Source organism: Panulirus ornatus, chromosome 11 (genome assembly GCF_036320965.1).
Source record: "Panulirus ornatus isolate Po-2019 chromosome 11, ASM3632096v1, whole genome shotgun sequence".
Lineage (NCBI taxonomy): Eukaryota > Metazoa > Arthropoda > Malacostraca > Decapoda > Palinuridae > Panulirus > Panulirus ornatus.
The window spans coordinates 18029854-18050282 of NC_092234.1; the positions used below are offsets into that span (position 1 = coordinate 18029854).

Sequence of the window (20429 nt, forward strand, 5' to 3'; positions counted from 1 at the left end):
CACTGCTGAGCCAACTAGAGTTTCATCTAATTTCTAACACATTTCAGGCATCTTTTGGCTTTTAATTCCAATAATGGAACATCCTGATAATCAGGTATTGGTATACGTGTTTGGCTTGTCTTCTGTTATGTTTTCCTTAATATATCTCATCCAAAGGCATCTCATCACTGGTTACATACCTTGCGAGTGTGAAGACGTTAACGTTGAGTCACTACTAGTCCCTGGGGTCATGCTGGACTCCTCACCCGTGTAACATACCCAGTTTTGCTCTTCGAGATAAAGATCTCTTTTTCCACACATACTTCATTGCTCCTAGAACCTTCGCCCCCTCCCCCACCCTATGACTCACTTCTGCTTCCAAGGTTCCAATCGCTGCTCAGATATCGAAAACTCTTAACTTCCTCCAATATCTCTCCATTCAGACTTACATCCCAACTAACTTGTCCCTCAACCCTGCAAAAGCTAATAACCTTGTTCTTATTCACATTTACTCTCAACTTTCTTCTTTCAAACACTCTTCCAAACTCAGTCACCAACTTCTACATTTTCTCACTCAAAACAGCCATCAGTGCTGTATCATTGGCAAACAACAACTGACTCACTTCTCAGGCCCTCTCATCCCTAACAGACTGCATACTTACCCCCTCTCCAAAACTCTTGCATTTACCTCAACCACCGCATTCATAAACAAATTAAACAACCCTGCCGCAGACCAACCTTCACAGGGAACCAATCACTCTCCTCTCTTCCTACTCATAGACATGCCTTAAACCTTTGATAAAAACTTTTCTGCTTCTAGCAGCTTACCTCCCACACTACATATTCTGATGACCTTACACAAAGCATCTCTATCAAACCTATCATATGCCTTCTCCAGATCCATAAATGCCACATACAAAGCCATTTGTTTTTCTGATTATTTCTCACATCCATTCTTCAAAGTAATCACCTGATCCACACATCCTCTACCACTTCTGAAACCATAACGCTCCTCCCCAATCTGATGCTCTATACATGCCTTCACCCTCTGAATGAATACTTGAATACTCTCTCACACAATTTTCCAGGTAACTCAACAAACTAATGTCTCTGCAGTTTGAACACCAACCTTTATCCCCTTTGCCTATGTACAATAAACTATACATGCATTCCACTAATCCTCAGGCACTTCACCGTGATCCACACATATACTGAATTTCCGTACCAACCAATCAAAAACACAGTTACTCCCTTCCTTAATATATTCAACTGCAATACCATCCACTCCCACCACATTGCTGGATTTCATCTTCCACAAGGCTTTTACCAGCTCTTCTCCCTTCACCAAACCACTTTACATGACTCTCTCACTTTGCATACCACCTGACCAAAACACCCTCCACCCCAAACAAAACACCCTACATATGCCACTCTATCATCAAACACATTTCTTTTCAATCTTTCAAAATACTCCATAACTACCTGTTATCACTTACCCCCTTCACCAATGTTTCCATTTGTTCTCATCTTTTGCACATTACTTACCACCTTTCAAAACATCTTTTTATTCTCCCATAAGTTTCATGATTCTCTCCCCATTTCAAAACATCTTTTTATTCTCTCTTAAGTTTCACGATACTCTCTCCCCAGCTCTCATTTGCCCTCTTCTTCAATCCTTGCACTTTCCTCTTGACCTCATATCGCTTTCTCTTATACATCTCCCAGTAATTTATACTCCTTCCTTGTAGGTACCATCCAAAAGCCTCTCTTTTCTCTTTCACTAACAACTTCAAATCTTCATCCACCACTCATTACCCTTTTTAATCTGCCCATCTCCCACCTTTTGTATGCCACATTTATCTCTTGTACATGCCATCATTGCTTCCCTATATACATCCCATTCCTCACCCACTCCCCTCACTTCATTTGCTCTCAACTTTTGCCATTTTACACTAAATCTTTCCTGGTACTTCTTGACACAAGTCTCCTTTCCAAGCTCACTTACTCTCACCACTGTCTTCTCCCCTACTTTTCTCCTCTTTTTTGAAAACCTCTACAAATCTTCACTTTTACCTCCACAAAATAGTGAACAGACCCCAACACCTGTCCCTCTCAGCACATTTACATCCAAAGGTCTCTTTTACACACCTATCAATTAATACACAATCTAATACACTGTAATGCCCTTTGACCATCTCTCTTTCTCACATATGTATCCTCATGTATATCTCTCTTTTTAAACCAGGTATTCCAAATCATGAGTCTTTTCTCAGCACACAAGTCCACAAGCTTTACAGTACTTCCATCAATACCCAATGTGCACCAATTATACCCTCAACTGTCACACTACTTGCCTTCACATTTAAATCATCCATCACTAATACCAGTCTCATGCACCGAAACTCCTGACACACACACTCAGCTGCTCCCAAAACACTTGCCTCTCATGATCTTTCTTTTCATGACCACGCGCATAAGCACTAATCACTCATCTCTAGCCATCCACTTTCAGTTTTACCCAAATCAATCTAGAATTTACTTTCTTGCACTCTATCACACACTCCCTCAACTCCTGCTTCAGGAACAGTGCTAATCCTTCCTTAGCTCTTATCTTCTCTCCAGCCCCTGACTTACTCCCAAGATGTTTCCAAACCATTCTTCACCATTATCCTTGAGCTTCATTTCACTCAGAGCCAGAACATCCAGTTTCTTTCCTCAAACTTATTACCTATCTCTCCTTTCTTCTCATCTGGTTACATCCAAATCCATTCAGACAGTCCAATCTGAGCCTTTGAGGAGGATTAGCACTACCCACTTGACTCCTTCTTTTGTTTCCTCTTATAGAAAATGAAATACAAGAAAGGGAGGGTTTCCAGTGCCCCCCACTCCAGCTCCCTTTAGTTGCCATCTACGACACAAGGGGAATACAAAGATAGAATTCTTTCTCACCTACTCCCGGGAGTGAAGTGTTTTAGATATCTGAGAAAGGATTTAACAATGGATGGAACCATGGAAGCGGAAATGAGTCAAAGGGTGGGGGAGGGGGTAAAATTTCTGGGAACGTTGAAAAATGTGTGGAAGGCCAGAACATTATCCTGGAAAGCAAAAAGGGGTATGTTTGAAGGAATCGTGGTTCCAACAATGTTATATGGTTGCGAGACGTGGGCTATAGATAGAGTTGTGCGGAGGAGGGTGGATGTGTTGGAAATGAGACGTTTGAGGGCAATATGTGGTGTGAGGTGGTTTGATCGAGTAAGTAATGAAAGGGTAAGAGAGGTGTGTGGTAATAAAAAGAGTGTGGTTGAGATAGCAGAATAGGGTGTTTTGAAATGGTTTGGTCACATGGAAAGAATGATTGAGGAAAGCTGGGCCATTCTTTCGTCTGTTTCCTTGACCTACCTCGCTAATGTGGGAGACAGCGACAAAGTATAATAAAACAATAAAAATAATAATAATAATAATAATATCAATAATATATATATATATATATATATATATATATATATATATATATATATATATATATATATATATATATATACGAATAAAGTGTATATGAACACGCACCTTCATATATATATATATATATATATATATATATATATATATATATATATATATATATATATATATATATATTATTTTTTATTATTATACTTTGTCGCTGTCTCCCGCGTTTGCGAGGTAGCGCAAGGAAACAGACGAAAGAAATGGCCCAACCCCCCCCATACACATGTATATACATACGTCCACACACGCAAATATACATACCTACACAGCCTTCCACGGTTTACCCCAGACGCTTCACATGCCCTGCTTCAATCCACTGACAGCACGTCAACCCCGGTATACCACATCACTCCAACTCACTCTATTCCTTGCCCTCCTTTCACCCTCCTGCATGTTCAGGCCCCGATCACACAAAATCTTTTTCACTCCATCTTTCCACCTCCAATTTGGTCTCCCTCTTCTCCTTGTTCCCTCCACCTCCGACACATATATCCTCTTAGTCAATCTTTCCTCACTCATTCTCTCCATGTGCCCAAACCACTTCAAAACACCCTCTTCTGCTCTCTCAACCACGCTCTTTTTATTTCCACACATCTCTCTTACCCTTACGTTACTCACTCGATCAAACCACTTCACACCACACATTGTCCTCAAACATCTCATTTCCAGCACATCCATCCTCCTGCTCACAACTCTATCCATAGCCCACGCCTCGCAACCATACAACATTGTTGGAACCACTATTCCTTCAAACATACCCATTTTTGCTTTCCGAGATAATGTTCTCGACTTCCACACATTCTTCAAGGCCCCCAGGATTTTCGCCCCCTCCCCCACCCTATGATCCACTTCCGCTTCCATGGTTCCATCCGCTGCCAGATCCACTCCCAGATATCTAAAACACTTCACTTCCTCCAGTTTTTCTCCATTCAAACTCACCTCCCAATTGACTTGACCCTCAACCCTACTGTACCTAATAACCTTGCTCTTATTCACATTTACTCTTAACTTTCTTCTTCCACACACTTTTCCAAACTCAGTCACCAGCTTCTGCAGTTTCTCACATGAATCAGCCACCAGCGCTGTATCATCAGCGAACAACAACTGACTCACTTCCCAAGCTCTCTCATCCCCAACAGACTTCATACTTGCCCCTCTTTCCAAAACTCTTGCATTTACCTCCCTAACAACCCCATCCATAAACAAATTAAACAACCATGGAGACATCACACACCCCTGCCGCAAACCTACATTCACTGAGAACCAATCACTTTCCTCTCTTCCTACACGTACACATGCCTTACATCCTCGATAAAAACTTTTCACTGCTTCTAACAACTTTCCTCCCACACCATATATTCTTAATACCCTCCACAGAGCATCTCTATCAACTCTATCATATGCCTTCTCCAGATCCATAAATGCTACATACAAATCCATTTGCTTTTCTAAGTATTTCTCACATACATTCTTCAAAGCAAACACCTGATCCACACATCCTCTACCACTTCTGAAACCACACTGCTCTTCCCCAATCTGATGCTCTGTACATGCCTTCACCCTCTCAATCAATACCCTCCCATATACTTTACCAGGAATACTCAACAAACTTATACCTCTGTAATTTGAGCATATATATATATATATATATATTTCTTTTTTCTTTCTTCTAAACTATCCGCCATTTCCCGCGTTAGCAAGGGAGTGTTTAGAACAGAGGACTGGGCCTTTGTGGAATATCCTCACCTGGCCCCCCCTCTGTTCCTTCTTTTGGAAAATTAAAAAAAAAAAACGAGAGGGGAGGATTTCCAGCCCCCCGCTCCCTCCCCTTTTAGTCGCCTTCTACGACACGCAGGGAATACATGGGAAGTAATTTTTTTTTTTAATTTTCCAAAAGAAGGAACAGATATATATATATATATATATATATATATATATTTTTGCTTTGTCGCCGTCTCCCGCGTTTGCGAGGTAGCACAAGGAAACAGACGAAAGAAAGGGCCCAACCCACCCCCATACACATGTATATACATACGTCCACACAAGCAAATATACATACCTACACAGCTTTCCAGGGTTTACCCCAGACGCTTCACATGCCCTCATTCAATCCACTGACAGCACGTCAACCCTGGTATACCACATCGATCCAATTCACTCTATTCCTTGCCCTCCTTTCACCCTCCTGCATGTTCAGGCCCCGATCATACAAAATCTTTTTAACTCCATCTTTCCACCTCCAATTTGGTCTCCCACTTCTCCTCGTTCCCTCCACCTCCGACACATATATCCTCTTGGTCAATCTTTCCTCATTCATTCTCTCCATGTGCCCAAACCATTTCAAAACACCCTCTTCTGCTCTCTCAACCACGCTCTTTTTATTTCCACATATCTCTCTTACCCTTACGTTGCTTACTCGATCAAACCACCTCACACCACATATTGTCCTCAAACATCTCATTTCCAGCATATCCATCCTCCTGTGCACAACTATATCCATAGCCCATGCCTCGCAACCATACAACATTGTTGGAACCACTATTCCTTCAAACATACCCATTTTTGCTTTCCGAGATAATGTTTTCAACTTCCACACATTCTTCAAGGCTCCCAGGATTTTCGCCCCCTCCCCCACCCTATGACCCACTTCCGCTTCCATATATATATATATATATATATATATATATATATATATATATATATATATATATATATATATATATATATATATATATATTTTTTTTTCTTTGTCGCTGTCTCCCGCGTTTGCGAGGTAGCGCAAGGAAACAGTCGAAAGAAATGGCCCAAAACACCCCCATACACATGTATATACATACGTCCACACACGCAAATATACATACCTACACAGCTTTCCATGGTTTACCCCAGACGCTTCACATGCCTTGATTCAATCCACTGACAGCACGTCAACCCCGGTATACCACGTCGCTCCAATTCACTCTATTCCTTGCCCTCCTTTCACCCTCCTGCATGTTCAGGCCCCGATCACACAAAATCTTTTTCACTCCATCTTTCCACCTCCAATTTGGTCTCCCTCTTCCCCTCGTTCCCTCCACCTCCGACACATATATCCTCTTGGTCAATCTTTCCTCACTCATTCTCTCCATGTGACCAAACCATTTCAAAACACCCTCTTCTGCTCTCTCAACCACGCTCTTTTTATTTCCACACATCTCTCTTACCCTTACGTTACTTACTCGATCAAACCACCTCACACCACACATTGTCCTCAAACATCTTATTTCCAGCACATCCATCCTCCTGCGCACAACTCTATCCACAGTCCACGCCTCGCAACCATACAACATTGTTGGAACCACTATTCCTTCAAACATACCCATTTTTGCTTTCCGAGATAATGTTCTCGACTTCCACACATTCTTCAAGGCTCCCAGAATTTTCGCCCCCTCCCCCACCCTATGATCCACTTCCGCTTCCATGTTTCCATCCGCTGCCAGATCCACTCCCAGATATCGAAAACACTTCACTTCCTCCAGTTTTTCTCCATTCAAACTCACCTCCCAATTGACTTGACCCTGAACCCTACTGTACCTAATAACCTTGCTCTTATTCACATTTACTCTTAACTTTCTTCTTTCACACACTTTACCAAACTCATTCACCAGCTTCTGCAGTTTCTCACATGAATCAGCCACCAGCGCTGTATCATCAGCGAACAACAACTGACTCACTTCCCAAGCTCTCTCATCCCCAACAGACTTCATACTTGCCCCTCTTTCCAAAACTCTTGCATTCACCTCCCTAACAACCCCATCCATAAACAAATTAAACAACCATGAAGACATCACACACCCCTGCCGCAAACCTACATTCACTGAGAACCAATCACTTTCCTCTCTTCCCACACGTACACATGCCTTACATCCTCGATAAAAACTTTTCACTGCTTCTAACAACTTGCCTCCCACACCATATATTCTTAATACCTTCCACAGAGCATCTCTATCAACTCTATCATATGCCTTCTCCAGATCCATAAATGCTACATACAAATCCATTTGCTTTTCTAAGTATTTCTCACATACATTCTTCAAAGCAAACACCTGATCCACACATCCTCTACCACTTCTGAAACCACACTGCTCTTCCCCAATCTGATGCTCTGTACATGCCTTCACCCTCTCAATCAATACCCTCCCATATAATTTGCCAGGAATACTCAACAAACTTATACCTCTGTAAGTTGAGCACTCACTCTTATCCCCTTTGCCTTTGTACAATGGCACTAAGCACGCATTCTGTCAATCCTCAGGCACCTCACCATGAGTCATACATACATCAAATAACCTTACCAACCAGTCAACAATACATATATAAATATATATATATATATATATATATATATATATATATATATATATATATATATATATATATATATATATATACATATATATTTATATACACAATATATAAAAAAAAAAAAAAATACACAATATATATATTTCTTTCTTTCTTTTAAACTATTCGCCATTTCCCGCGTTAGCGAGGTAGCGCTAAGAACAGAGGACTGGGCCTTTTTTGGAATATCCTCAACTGGCCCCCTCTGTTCCTTCTTTTGGAAAATTTAAAAAAAAAAACGATATATATATATATATATACATATATATATATATACAATATATATATATATATATATATATATATATATATATATATATATATATCTTTTCTTTCTTTCATACTATTCGCCATTTCCCGCGTTAGCAAGGCAGCGTTAAGAACAGAGGACTGGGCCTCTGAGGGAATATCCTCACCTGGCCTCGTTCTCTGTTCCTTCTTTTGGAAAATTAAAAAAAAACGAGAGGGGAGGATTTCCAGCCCCACGCTCCCTCCCCTTTTAGTCGCCTTCTACGACACGCAGGGAATACGTGGGAAGTATTCTTTCTCCCCTATCCCCAGGGATATATATATATCTCTTTTTCTTTCAAACTATTCGCCATTTCCCGCATTAGCGAGGTAGTGTTAAGAACAGAGAACTGGGTCTTTGAGGGAATACCCTCAGCTGGCCCCCTTCTCTGTTCCTTCTTTTGGAAAATTAAAAAAAATAATGAGAGGGGAGGATTTCCAGTCCCCCGCTCCCTCCCCTTTTAGTCGCCTTCTACGACACGCAGGGAATACATGTGAAGTATTCTTTCTCCCCTATCCCCAGGGATATATATATATATATATATATATATATATATATATATATATATATATATATATATATATATATATTATATATATATATATATATATATATATATATATATATATATATATATATATATATATATATATATATATTTTTTGCTTTGTCGCTGTCTCCCGCGTTTGCGAGGTAGCGCAAGGAAACAGACGAAAGAAATGGCCCAACCCACCCCCATACACATGTAAATACATACGTCCATACACGCAAATATACATACCTACACAGCTTTCCATGGTTTACCCCAGACGCTTCACATGCCCTGATTCAATCCATTGACAGCACGTCAACCCCGGTATACCACATCGATCCAATTCACTCTATTCCTTGCCCTCCTCTCACCCTCCTGCATGTTCAGGCCCCGATCACACAAAATCTTTTTCACTCCATCTTTCCACCTCCAATTTGGTCTCCCACTTCTCCTCGTTCCCTCCACCTCCGACACATATATCCTCTTGGTCAATCTTTCCTCACTCATTCTCTCCATATGCCCAAACCATTTCAAATCACCCTCTTCTGCTCTCTCAACCACGCTCTTTTTATTTCCACACATCTCTCTTACCCTTACGTTACTTACCCGATCAAACCACCTCACACCACACATTGTCCTCAAATATCTCATTTCCAGCACATCCATCCTCCTGCGCACAACTCTATCCATAGCCCATGCCTCGCAACCATACAACATTCAAACATACCCATTTTTGCTTTACGAGATAATGTTCTCGACTTCCACACATTCTTCAAGGCTCCCAGAATTTTCCTCCCCTCCCCCACCCTATGATCCACTTCCGCTTCCATGGTTCCATCCGCTGCCAGATCCACTCCCAGATATCTAAAACACTTTACTTCCTCCAGTTTTTCTCCATTCAAACTTACCTCCCAATTGACTTGACCCTCAACCCTACTGTACCTAATAACCTTGCTCTTATTCACATTTACTCTTAACTTTCTTCTTTCACACACTTTACCATACTCAGTCACCAGCTTCTGCAGTTTCTCACATGAATCAGCCACCAGTGCTGTATCATCAGCGAACAACAACTGACTCACTTCCCAAGCTCTCTCATCCACAACAGACTTCATACTTGCCCCTCTTTCCAAAACTCTTGCATTCACCTTCCTAACAACCCCATCCATAAACAAATTAAACAACCATGGAGACATCACACACCCCTGCCACAAACCTACATTCACTGAGAACCAATCACTTTCCTCTCTTCCTGCACGTACACATGCCTTACATCCTCGATAAAAACTTTTCACTGCTTCTAACAACTTGCCTCCCACACCATATATTCTTAATACCTTCCACAGAGCATCTCTATCAACTCTATCATATGCCTTCTCCAGATCCATAAATGCTTCATACAAATCCATTTGCTTTTCTAAGTATTTCTCACATACATTCTTCAAAGCAAACACCTGATCCACACATCCTCTACCACTTCTGAAACCACACTGCTCTTCCCCAATCTGATGCTCTGTACATGCCTTCACCCTCTCAATCAATACCCTCCCATATAATTTACCAGGAATACTCAACAAATTTATACTCTGTAATTTGAGCACTCACTCTTATCCCCTTTGCCTTTGTACAATGGCACTATGCACGCATTCCACCAATCCTCAGGCACCTCACCATGAGTCATACATACATTAAATAACCTTACCAACCAGTCAATAACACAGTCACCCCCTTTTTTAATACATTCCACTGCAATACCATCCAAACCTGCTGCCTTGCCGGCTTTCATCTTCCGCAAAGCTTTTACTACCTCTTCTCTGTTTACCAAATAATTTTCCCTAACCCTCTCACTTTGCACACCATCTCGACCAAAACACCCGAGAATGGAGTGCTGGAAATCAAGAACGAGGGTATTGATTGAGAGGGTGAAGGCATGTATAGAGCATATATATATATATATATATATATATATATATATATATATATATATATATATATATATATATATATATATATATTATCCCTGGGGATAGGGGATTAAGAATACTTCCCATGTATTCCCTGCGTGTCGTAGAAGGCGACTAAAAGGGGAGGGAGCGGGGGGCTGGAAATCCTCCCCTCTCGTTTTTTTTTTTTTTTTTAAATTTTCCAAAAGAAGGAACAGAGGGGGCCAGTTGAGGATATTCCAAAAAAGGCCCAGTCCTCTGTTTTTAGCGCTACCTCGCTAACGCGGGAAATGGCGAATAGTTTAAAAGAAAAAAAAAGATATATATATATATATATATATATATATATATATCCACCCTCCTCCACACAACCCTATCCATAGAGCCCATACCTCGCAACTGTACAACATTGATGGAACCACTATTCCTTCAAACATACCCATTTTTGCTCTCCAATATATATATATATATATATATATATATATATATATATATATATATATATATATATATATATATATATATATTTTTTTTTTTTTTTTTTTTGCTTTGTCGCTGTCTCCCGCGTTTGCGAGGTAGCGCAAGGAAACAGACGAAAGAAATGGCCCAACCCACCCCCATACACATGTATATACATACGTCCACACAGGCAAATATACATACCTACACAGCTTTCCATGGTTTACCCCAGACACTTCACATGCCCTGATTCAATCCACTGACAGCACGTCAACGCCGGTATACTACATCGATCCAATTCACTCTATTCCTTGCCCTCCTTTCACCCTCCTGCATGTTCAGGCCACGATCACACAAAATCTTTTTCACTCAATCTTTCCACCTCCAATCTGGTCTCCCACTTCTCCTCGTTCCCTCCACCTCCAACACATATATCCTCTTGGTCAATCTTTCCTCACTCATTCTCTCCATGTGCCCAAACCATTTCAAAACACCCTCTTCTGCTCTCTCAACCACGCTCTTTTTATTTCCACACATCTCTCTTACCCTTACGTTACTTACTCGATCAAACCACCTCACACCACACATTGTCCTCAAACATCTCATTTCCAGCACATCCATCCTCCTGCGCACAACTCTATCCATAGCCCACGCCTCGCAACCATACAACATTTTTGGAACCACTATTCCTTCAAACATACCCATTTTTGCTTTCCGAGATAATGTTCTCGACTTCCACACATTCTTCAAGGCTCCCAGAATTTTCGCCCCCTCCCCCACCCTATGATCCACTTCCGCTTCCATGGTTCCATCCGCTGCCAGATCCACTCCCAGATATCTAAAACACTTCACTTCCTCCAGTTTTTCTCCATTCAAACTCACCTCCCAATTGAATTGACCCTCAACCCTACTGTACCTAATAACCTTGCTCTTATTCACATTTACTCTTAACTTTCTTCTTTCACACACTTTACCAAACTCAGTCACCAGCTTCTGCAGTTTCTCACATGAATCAGCCACCAGCGCTGTATCATCAGCGAACAACAACTGACTCACTTCCCAAGCTCTCTCATCCACAACAGACTTCATACTTGCTCCTCTTTCCAAAACTCTTGCATTCACCTCCCTAACAACCCCATCCATAAACAAATTAAACAACCATGGAGACATCACACACCCCTGCCGCAAACCTACATTCACTGAGAACCAATCACTTTCCTCTCTTCCTACACGTACACATGCCTTACATCCTCGATAAAAACTTTTCACTGCTTCTAACAACTTGCCTCCCACACCATATATTCTTAATACCTTCCACAGAGCATCTCTATCAACTCTATCATATGCCTTCTCCAGATCCATAAATGCTACATACAAATCCATTTGCTTTTCTAAGTATTTCTCACATACATTCTTCAAAGCAAACACCTGATCCACACATCCTCTACCACTTCTGAAACCACACTGCTCTTCCCCAATCTGATGCTCTGTACATGCCTTCACCCTCTCAATCAATACCCTCCCATATAATTTACCAGGAATACTCAACAAACTTATACCTCTGTAATTTGAGCACTCACTCTTATCCCCTTTGCCTTTGTACAATGGCACTATGCACGCATTCCACCAATCCTCAGGCACCTCACCATGAGTCATACATACATTAAATAACCTTACCAACCAGTCAATAACACAGTCACCCCCTTTTTTAATACATTCCACTGCAATACCATCCAAACCTGCTGCCTTGCCGGCTTTCATCTTCCGCAAAGCTTTTACTACCTCTTCTCTGTTTACCAAATAATTTTCCCTAACCCTCTCACTTTGCACACCATCTCGACCAAAACACCCGAGAATTGAGTGCTGGAAATCAAGAACGAGGGTATTGATTGAGAGGGTGAAGGCATGTATAGAGCATATATATATATATATATATATATATATATATATATATATATATATATATATATATATATATATATATATATATATTATCCCTGGGGATAGGGGATTAAGAATACTTCCCATGTATTCCCTGCGTGTCGTAGAAGGCGACTAAAAGGGGAGGGAGCGGGGGGCTGGAAATCCTCCCCTCTCGTTTTTTTTTTTTTTTTAATTTTCCAAAAGAAGGAACAGAGGGGGCCAGTTGAGGATATTCCAAAAAAGGCCCAGTCCTCTGTTTTTAGCGCTACCTCGCTAACGCGGGAAATGGCGAATAGTTTAAAAGAAAAAAAAAGATATATATATATATATATATATATATATATATATATCCACCCTCCTCCACACAACCCTATCCATAGAGCCCATACCTCGCAACTGTACAACATTGATGGAACCACTATTCCTTCAAACATACCCATTTTTGCTCTCCAATATATATATATATATATATATATATATATATATATATATATATATATATATATATATATATATATATATATTTTTTTTTTTTTTTTTTTTGCTTTGTCGCTGTCTCCCGCGTTTGCGAGGTAGCGCAAGGAAACAGACGAAAGAAATGGCCCAACCCACCCCCATACACATGTATATACATACGTCCACACAGGCAAATATACATACCTACACAGCTTTCCATGGTTTACCCCAGACACTTCACATGCCCTGATTCAATCCACTGACAGCACGTCAACGCCGGTATACTACATCGATCCAATTCACTCTATTCCTTGCCCTCCTTTCACCCTCCTGCATGTTCAGGCCCCGATCACACAAAATCTTTTTCACTCAATCTTTCCACCTCCAATCTGGTCTCCCACTTCTCCTCGTTCCCTCCACCTCCAACACATATATCCTCTTGGTCAATCTTTCCTCACTCATTCTCTCCATGTGCCCAAACCATTTCAAAACACCCTCTTCTGCTCTCTCAACCACGCTCTTTTTATTTCCACACATCTCTCTTACCCTTACGTTACTTACTCGATCAAACCACCTCACACCACACATTGTCCTCAAACATCTCATTTCCAGCACATCCATCCTCCTGCGCACAACTCTATCCATAGCCCACGCCTCGCAACCATACAACATTTTTGGAACCACTATTCCTTCAAACATACCCATTTTTGCTTTCCGAGATAATGTTCTCGACTTCCACACATTCTTCAAGGCTCCCAGAATTTTCGCCCCCTCCCCCACCCTATGATCCACTTCCGCTTCCATGGTTCCATCCGCTGCCAGATCCACTCCCAGATATCTAAAACACTTCACTTCCTCCAGTTTTTCTCCATTCAAACTCACCTCCCAATTGAATTGACCCTCAACCCTACTGTACCTAATAACCTTGCTCTTATTCACATTTACTCTTAACTTTCTTCTTTCACACACTTTACCAAACTCAGTCACCAGCTTCTGCAGTTTCTCACATGAATCAGCCACCAGCGCTGTATCATCAGCGAACAACAACTGACTCACTTCCCAAGCTCTCTCATCCCCAACAGACTTCATACTTGCTCCTCTTTCCAAAACTCTTGCATTCACCTCCCTAACAACCCCATCCATAAACAAATTAAACAACCATGGAGACATCACACACCCCTGCCGCAAACCTACATTCACTGAGAACCAATCACTTTCCTCTCTTCCTACACGTACACATGCCTTACATCCTCGATAAAAACTTTTCACTGCTTCTAACAACTTGCCTCCCACACCATATATTCTTAATACCTTCCACAGAGCATCTCTATCAACTCTATCATATGCCTTCTCCAGATCCATAAATGCTACATACAAATCCATTTGCTTTTCTAAGTATTTCTCACATACATTCTTCAAAGCAAACACCTGATCCACACATCCTCTACCACTTCTGAAACCACACTGCTCTTCCCCAATCTGATGCTCTGTACATGCCTTCACCCTCTCAATCAATACCCTCCCATATAATTTGCCAGGAATACTCAACAAACTTATACCTCTGTAATTTGAGCACTCACTCTTATCCCCTTTGCCTTTGTACAATGGCACTATGCACGCATTCCGCCAATCCTCAGGCTCCTCACCATGAGTCATACATACATTAAATAACCTTACCAACCAGTCAACAATACAGTCACCCCCTTTTTTAATAAATTCCACTGCAATACCATCCAAACCTGCTGCCTTGCCGGCTTTCATCTTCCGCAAAGCTTTTACTACCTCTTCTCTGTTTACCAACTCATTTTCCCTAACCCTCGCACTTTGCACACCACTTCGACCAAAACACCCTATATCTGCCACTCTATCATCAAAAACATTCAACAAACCTTCAAAATACTCACTCCATCTCCTTCTCACATCACCACTACTTGTTATCACCTCCCCATTTGCGCCCTTCACTGAAGTTCCCATTTGCTCCCTTGTCTTACGCACTTTATTTACCTCCTTCCAGAACATCTTTTTATTCTCCCTAAAATTTAATGATACTCTCTCACCCCAACTCTCATTTGCCCTTTTTTTCACCTCTTGCACCTTTCTCTTGACCTCCTGTCTCTTTCTTTTATACGTCTCCCACTCAATTTCATTTTTTCCCTGCAAAAATCGTCCAAATGCCTCTCTCTTCTCTTTCACTAATATATATATATATATATATATATATATATATATATATATATATATATATATATATACATATTGGAAAGGATCACAATTTTACGCGTGATCAAGATATTCCTATGAGTCCACGGGGAAAATGAAACACAAAAAGTTCCCAAGTGCACTTTTGTGTCATAATCACATCATCAGGGGAGACACAAGTGAGAAATATAAATATTTCTGTCTTGTGTCTCCCCTGATGATGTGATTATTACACGAAAGTGCACTTAGGAGCTTTTCGTGTTTCATTTTCGCCATGGAATTTATTAAAAAAGGGGGTGACTGTATTGTTGACTGGTTGGTAATGTTATTCAATGTGTGTATGATTCATGGTGAGGTGCCTGAGGAGTGGCGGAATGCGTGCATAGTGCCATCGTACAAAGGCAAAGGGGATAAGAGTGAGTGCTCAAATTACAGAGGTATAAGTTTGTTGAGTATTCCTGGCAAATTATATGGGAGGGTATTGAATGAGAGGGTGAAGGCATGTACAGAGCATCAGATTGGGGAAGAGCAGTGTGGTTTCAGAAGTGGCAGAGGATGTGTGGATCAGGTGTTTGCTTTGAAAAATGTATGTGAGAAATACTTAGAAAAGCAAATGGATTTGTATGTAGCATTTATGGATCTGGAGAAGGCATATGATAGAGTTGATAGAGATGCTCTGTGGAAGGTACTAAGAATATATGGTGTGGGAAGCAAGTTGTTAGAAGCAGTGAAAAGTTTTTATCGAGGATGTAAGGCATGTGTACGTGTAGAAAGAGAGGAAAGTGATTGGTTCTCAGTGAATGTAGGTTTGCGGCAGGAGTGTGTGATGTCTCCATGGTTGTTTAATTTGTTTATGGATGGAGTTGTTAGGGAGGTGAATGCAAGAGTTTTGGAAAGAGGGGCAAGTATGAAGTCTGTTGTGGATGAGAGAGCTTGGGAAGTGAGTCAGTTGTTGTTCGCTGATGATACAGCGCTGGTGGCTGATTCATGTGAGAAACTGCAGAAGCTGGTGACTGAGTTTAGTAAAGTGTGTGAAAGAAGAAAGTTAAGAGTAAATGTGAATAAGAGCAAGGTTATTAGGTACAGTAGGGTTGAGGGTCATGTCCATTGGGAGGTAAGTTTGAATGGAGAAAAACTGGAAGAAGTAAAGTGTTTTAGATATCTGGGAGTGGATCTGGCAGCGGATGGAACCATGGAAGAGGAAGTGAATCATAGGGTGGGGGAGGGGGCGAAAATCCTGGGAGCCTTGAAGAACGTTTGGAAATCGAGAACATTATTTCGGAAAGCATAAATGGGTATGTTTGAAGGAATAGTGGTTCCAACAATATTGTAGGGTTGCGAGGCATGGGCTATGGATAGAGTTGTGCGCAGGAGGGTGGATGTGCTGGAAATGAGATGTTTGAGGACAATGTGTGGTGTGAGGTGGTTTGATCAAGTAAGTAATGTAAAGGTTAGAGAGACGTGTGGAAATAAAAAGTGCATGGCTAAGAAAGCAGAAGAGGGTGTTTTGAAATGGTTTGGGCTCATGGAGAGAATGAGTGAGGAAAGATTGACCAAGAGGATATATGTGTCGGAGGTGGAGGGAACGAGGAGAAGTGGGAGACCAAATTGGAGGTGGAAAGATGGAGTGAAAAAGATTTTGAGTGATCGGGGCCTGAACATGCAAGAGGGTGAAAGGCGGGCAAGGAATAGAGTGAATTGGACCGATGTGGTATACTGGGGTTGACGTGCTGTCAATGGATTGAATCAGGGCATGTGAAGCGTCTGGGGTAAACCATGGAAAGTTCTGTGGGGCCTGGATGTGGAAAGGGAGCTGTGGTTTCGGGCATTATTACATGACAGCTAGAGACTGAGTTTGAACGAATGGGGCCTTTGTTGTCTTTTCCTAGCGCTACCTCGCACACATGAGGGGGGAGGGGGATGTTATTCCATGTGTGGTGAGGTGGCGATGGGAATGAATAAAGGCAGACAGTATGAATTATGTACATGTGTATATATGTATATGTCTGTGTGTGTATATATATGTGTACATTGAGACGTATAGGTATGTATATTTGCGTGTGTGGACGTGTATGTATATACATGTGTGTGTGGGTTGGTTGGGCCATTTCTTTCATCTGTTTCCTTGCGCTACCTCGCAAACATGGGAGACAGCAACAAAGCAAAATAAATAAATATATATATATATATATATATATATATATATATATATATATATATATATATATATATATATATATATATATATTATCCCTGGGGATATGGGAGAAAGAATACTTCCCACGTATTCCCTGCGTGTCGTAGAAGGCGACTAAAAGGGGAGGGAGCGGGGGGCTGGAAATCCTCCTCTCTCATATTTTTTTTTAATTTTCCAAAAGAAGGGCTAGAGAAGGGGGCCTGGTGAGGATATTCCCTTAAAGGCCCAGTTCTCTGTTCTTAACGCTACCTCGCTAACGCGGGAAATGGCGAATAGTTTGAAAGAAAGAAAGAAATATATATATATATAGGAAGAGAGGAAAGTGATTGGTTCTCAGTGAATGTAGGTTTGCGACAGGGGTGTGTGATTTCTCCATGGTTGTTTAATTTGTTTATGGATGGGGTTGTTAGGGAGGTGAATGCAAGAGTTTTGGAAAGAGGGGCAAGTATGAAGTCTGTTGTGGATGAGAGAGCTTGGGAAGTGAGTCAGTTGTTGTTTGCTGATGATACAGCGCTGGTGGCTGATTCATGTGAGAAACTGCAGAAGCTGGTGACTGAGTTTGGTAAAGTGTGTGAAAGTAGAAAGTTAAGAGTAAATATGAATAAGAGCAAGGTTATTAGGTACACTAGGGTTAAGGGTCAAGTCAATTGGGAGGTAAGTTTGAATGGAGAAAAACTGGAGGAAGTAAAGTGTTTTAGATATCTGGGAGTGGATCTGGCAGCGGATGGAACCATGGAAGTAGAAGTGAATCATAGGATGGGGGAGGGGGCGAAAATTCTGGGAGCATTGAAGAATGTGTGGAAGTCAAGAACATTATCCCGGAAAGCAAAAATGGGTATGTTTGAAGGAATAGTGGTTCCAAGAATGTTGTATGGTTGTGAGGCGTGGGCTATGGATAGAGTTGTGCGCAGGAGGGTGGATGTGCTGGAAATGAGATGTTTGAGGACAATGTGTGGTGTGAGGTGGTTTGATCGAGTAAGTAATGTAAGGGTAAGAGAGATGTGTGGAAATAAAAAGAGCGTGGTTGAGAGAGCAGAAGAGGGTGATTTGAAATGGTTTGGGCATATGGAGAGAATGAGTGAGGAAAGATTGACCAAGAGGATATATGTGTTGGAGGTGGAGGGAACGAGGAGAAGTGGGAGACCAAATTGGAGGTGGAAAGATGGAGTGAAAAAGATTTTGTGTGATCGAGGCCTGAACATGCAGGAGGGTGAAAGGAGGGCAAGGAATAGAGTGAATTGGATCGATGTGGTATACCGGGGTTGACGTGCTGTCAGTGGATTGAATCAGGGCATGTGAAGCGTCTGGGGTAAACCATGGAAAGCTGTGTAGGTATGTATATTTGCGTGTGTGGACGTATGTATATACATGTGTATGGGGGTGGGTTGGGCCATTTCTTTCGTCTGTTTCCTTGCACTACCTCGCAAACGCGGGAGACAGCAAAAAAAAAAAAAAAAAAAAAATATATATATATATATATATATATATATATATATATATATCATGCTTGATTGCTCCTTTACATGTCAGTGAGGTAGTGCCAGGAAAAGACGAAGTAAAGCTGCATCTGCTCACATCCATTTCCAAAGTGTCATATGTACTGCACTGAAAACATAACTTTCTATCTACAACCTGGCCTTACAGACCTTTTAATGGTTTACCCTGGAGGCTTTACATGCCCTGGTTCATTCCAATGACAGTTGTTGTATGCTGATGACACAACCCTAGTGGCTGATATGTGTGAAAATTTTGGAAGGGGACGTGAAAGGAGGAAACTGAGAGTTGATTTAAGAAAAAGCATGGTTATTAGGTTGAGCAGGGTAGAGGCAAACTTGTTGATGTTTGAGTTGAAATGGTGGAAATTTGGAGAAACTGAAGTGTTTTTGATACCTGGGAGCAGACTGGGCAGCATATGGAACAACTTTAGGGGAAGTGAGTCTTAGGGTGGTTTAGCAGGTGAGGTTCTAGGAGAAATGAACAATGTGTGGAAAGAGAGGCTGTTATCTGGGAGAGCAAAAATGTGTGCAAAGTGTGTTAGTTGTCTAGGAGGGCAAAAATGAGTATATTAGAAGGTATAATAGTCCCAACATTCCTCCAAACCTGAGGCACCTCACTATGATCCATACACTGAAAATCCTAACTAAACAATTACCAATAGTCACCCACTTTTGTAAGGAATTCAATTGCAACACCATCCACTCCAGCCACCTTGGCACATTTCACCTTACAGGGCCTTCATCACCTCTTCTCTCTTCACCAAACCACTTTGCATGATTCCCTCACTTCATACACCACCCTGACCCAAACACCCTACATCTGCCACCCTATCATCATTAAACAAATTGTACAGCCCTTCAAAATATTCACTCTACTTCCTCCATACTTCATCATTATCTGTTTCTGCTTCCCTATTTGCCACCTTCAACAATGTTCCATCTGTAGTCATACTTTTCACACACTATCAACCTCTTTCCAGATCATCCTATTCTACTTGAAGTTTACAGGTACTTGCTCCCCCCTACCACTTGTTTAACCTCTTTTCAACCCCCTGCATCTTCC

General features: G+C 41.3%; 1 protein-coding gene across 2 annotated transcripts in view; it reads right to left on the minus strand.

Annotated features, from left to right (window-relative positions):
• Positions 1 to 20429, minus strand: part of LOC139751350 (uncharacterized) — a 234182-nt gene that overhangs the window by 39369 nt on the left and 174384 nt on the right. The gene's annotated exons all lie outside the window — the stretch shown is intronic.